This window comes from Tenrec ecaudatus, chromosome 12 (genome assembly GCF_050624435.1).
Source record: "Tenrec ecaudatus isolate mTenEca1 chromosome 12, mTenEca1.hap1, whole genome shotgun sequence".
Classification (NCBI taxonomy): domain Eukaryota; kingdom Metazoa; phylum Chordata; class Mammalia; order Afrosoricida; family Tenrecidae; genus Tenrec; species Tenrec ecaudatus.
The window spans coordinates 9,456,746-9,460,632 of record NC_134541.1 but is presented as its reverse complement, the minus strand read 5'-3'; the positions used below and the strand labels follow the sequence as shown (position 1 = coordinate 9,460,632).

Sequence of the window (3,887 nt, the reverse complement as noted above, 5' to 3'; positions counted from 1 at the left end):
TATAAATTATTATACCATGTATACTCGAGTGTAAGCCGATCCGAATATCAGCCAAGGCACCTAATTTTACCACAAAAACTGCATTTAAAATGTGCCAAAAAAACTTGGATTATACACGACTATAGACGGTATTTTCATATCTTATACCAACCACTGTCTCCCTTCACCCCTGTTTCTGTTGTTTGTCCCCCTCAGGGTGGGGGATGGGGGTGGGGTTATGCACTGATCATTGCAATTGGTTCCCTCTTCCTCCCCTCCCCCCACCCTTCCTTCTACCCTCCTGGTATTGTTACTGTTTGTATCATTTCTGTTCCTGGGGTTTATCTGACCTGGATTCCATGTGTCATCAGCTCTTATCTGTACCAGTGTACATGATCTGGTCTAGTCATAACTGAAAGGTGGGACTGGGGTCATGATGGTGGGGGTTGACGAAGTCTCATGGAACCAGAGGAAAATTATGTGTTTCATCGGTGCTATACTGCTCCCCTGGTTGACTCATCCCTTCCCGTGACCCTTCTGTGAGGGGACGTTCCATTGTCTACAGGTGGGTTTTGGGTCTCTACTCCGACCCTCCTCCTTCTCAACAATATGTTTTTTTGGTTTGGGGTCTTCTGATGCTTGTTACCTGATTCCGTTGATGCCTCATGATCACACAAGCTGGTGTGCTTCTTCCATGTGGGTTTGTTGGCTAGATGGCTGCTTGTTTACCTGCAAGCCTTTAAGACCCCAGAGGCTATATCTTTTGATAGCTGGGTACCATCAGCTTTCTTCACCACATTTGCTTATGCACCCATTTGTCTTCAGTGATCATGTCGGGAGGGTGAGCATCACAGAATGCCAGGTTATTAGAACAAAGTATTCTTGCGTTGAGGGAGGAGAGAGGACCAAAATCTACTTCCTCAATGTATTGCCATGTAAATATATGTACACGGGCCAATACCTCTATTTCTATGAATGAACACATTCACGTACATACACACCTATGCGTATGCCTCTATGCAGAGCCTTGCTTCTTACCTGCTCCACCATCACTCACCCCTCTCTGCCTCTTAGTAAGTCCTCTCAGCTAGACTGCTGTTGCTCCAACACCCCAGGATCTCTATGTCCTCCTTGTTGTTGATTTTAATTCCCTCCTTGTTCCTCTATCTATGGAGTTATTTGCTCACCACTCCCTTCCCCCACCTCCTCCTCTTCCTAAGTCCCTCTGGAACTGTCGGTCCCATTTCTTTCTCCTCAGGCTTGCTTTCCATGCCTATCTTATATAGGTAGGCAAAACAACAACAAAGACAAAACAGAAGATTGAGTAAAAAGAGAAAAAATATCTTAGCAAAAAAAACCCCATAATTCCACGTCTGTTCGCTGACCTTTATGACTATGTCCCCACTGGTCCTGGGGGGTTCCGGAAACTGACTCTCTGAGCCTGAAGTCTGTTTTGGGGGCTCCTCAGGGGCTTTGTGGCTTGGCTTTGCTCCCATTGCTGGTCTGTCATGTTCCCTTCTTGGTTTGCCCCACTGTGGGGGCTTCAGACTGGACTCACTCTCCGCGTGTGTCCCCAGTATTGTCCTCTGTGTGGTGTGCTCCAGCGAGGGGTCCTCATGTCTCGAGCTGTTGTCGGCCCTACAGTCCTCTCTGTGCCTTAGCAGCTCCATGCAGGGACGTTGTCCTTGGGGCTTGGTGTTCCAGTATGGCGTCTAGAGCCTCACTCTCTCTTTTTCCTTTTTGGTTTGCTTTGGTGTGGGAGTGGCAGGCCGGACCCTCTCCCCAACCTGTAGGTTCTGTGTTGTCCTCTGTAGCACATATGTCTAGAGGGAGTGGGGGGGTGTGTTCAATGTGGCTCTGATTGGGGCTGGCCCTGTAGACCTCTCTGTTCATGTGGTTACGTTGCCCTCAAGGTTGACACGCTGTGGTGGGGTCTGCATTCACAATCCCATTCCTCTTAATTTCCTGATCCAACAACAGCAGCACTGGGAGGGTGATTCTACCCGGACGCCATCTTGACTGCTCCCCCAAGACTCAGTGAGACGGTAAAGCTTTAGGGGAGCAGACAGCCTCCTCTTTCCCCCAGGAGTGGCTGGTGGTTTCCAGCTGTGTCATGGTTAGCAGTCTAATGCATAACCCACAATGCCTCGGGGCTCTTCACCGTACAGAGGGAGCCAGCATTGGGAAACATACCTTGAGGGACCCATTGCTAGCCTTGGTCCTTCCTGATGACATGGCCTGGCCTTTAGTTTTGGGGTGTCCTCTGATCAATGCCCCTCCTCCTCCCAATCTCAGCTAGCAAGGGTAGGTTTCTGTTCCTTGAAATGAAAGCCATTTCATAGACGACGTGCCAGCTCTATGTGGAAGCAAAGTGGGCAAGAAGGCAATTGAGATCTAAAGGAATAACTGTCAGGAAACAAAACCAGCATCCTCTAGAATGGGCCATTCATTTCTTCATGCATTCGTTCATTCATTCATTTCGGTTAGTCTCTACTGAGCTCCTCCTGTGTGCCGGGATCTCTAAGCCGTCTGTCCTCTTGGTGCTCACCGTCGAGGGTGGCTATGGAGTGTTGTGAACAGCATTAAATGCCTCAGCAATTCTGGTTTACATGGATAAGGAAGGGACCTAATTGTTCTCGCTGTGAGGTTCCTAGGGAGTCCGTTCTGACTCACCGACCCTCTGCACAACACAACGAAACACTGCCTCACCGTCTGCCATCCTCCCCACTGCTGCTCTGTTTGCGTGCACGGTTTTGCAGCCACTGTGTCAATCCATCACATGGAGGGCCCGTCTCTTTCTTCTGCTGACACTCTGCTTTCCCAGGCAAGACGTCCTTCCTTAAGGACTGGTCCCTCCTGATCACACGGTCACAATAGGTGGGATAAATTCTTGTTTCTCAGGAACATTCTGGCTCTGCTTCCTCCAGAAGGTGCTTGACCCTCACGATCACGTGCCCACCATGGCATTTTCAAGGACTGGGGAAAAAAAGGTTAGGGTCAGGAAAACTGGTTAAGCTTCTTCTCCCTAACAAAAGAGCCCTACGAATTATCTAGTAGCTGAAGTGAGGCAGCAGCACTGAGAGGTAAAAGGGGCTCAATAGGTCCCACGTGCTGGATACCCATTTCACTTTTTAAAAAAATTCCAAAATTAGACTCACAGTGAGTCTGTGAGATCAATAATGTGACTGTGCATGTTTTACAAATGAGTCCTTCAGATGAAGAGAGAATCCAGATGGAAGTGCTACTCAACCGTAGCGGAACAATGAGGACGGAGCACGATACATTAAAACCTCTGGGATGAGGCCAATGCTGTACTTAGAGGGAAACGCATAGCCTGAAAATAAGCTGTTCTAGAAAATGAAAAAGGAAAGCTTGGTAATCGACATTTAAGCACATAAGAGAGAGACTTGGAAAGAGCCCACTTCCGGCATAGCCTTGGGAGCCCACACTACTACGAACCCATCGCAGCTGCTACCGCTAGAGCTTGTGGACAAATGGACAGGATCCAGAATTCACATTGTGATGAAGGGTGACAAGGAAATGGCTGTCACCCTTCTAGGTTTTGATGACTTTATATGGTATTGGAAGATGTCTCTGTCTTTGAAATCGCACCAGAAGGAAGAAGGATTATTAAATTAGACCAGATTTTGTTAATGGAAATAACATCACAATGCTGGTTCCTGGAGGAGAAAGACCTGAAGTCTAAGTGACTTTTCACGACTTATGCTTGCTTCTGTTTTGTTTATAAAAGCCACAAGATGGATTTTTTAAAAAAAACGTTTTAATCTTGAGATAGTATGATGCTAAGTTTCCCGTTAAAGGAAATGCTTTGAAGATGCACTCACTGTAAATGCCCAGTTTTTGTGAAAGGTAGTCATGATTATCTTGGGAGAACAAAAAGTTAACAG

At 47.4% G+C, this 3,887-nt stretch overlaps 1 pseudogene; it reads left to right on the top strand.

Annotated features, from left to right (window-relative positions):
* The first annotated feature begins 3,501 nt into the window (after positions 1–3,501).
* LOC142462368 (U6 snRNA-associated Sm-like protein LSm5 pseudogene) lies at positions 3,502–3,685 on the top strand (annotated as a pseudogene).
* Positions 3,686–3,887: the final 202 nt, after the last annotated feature.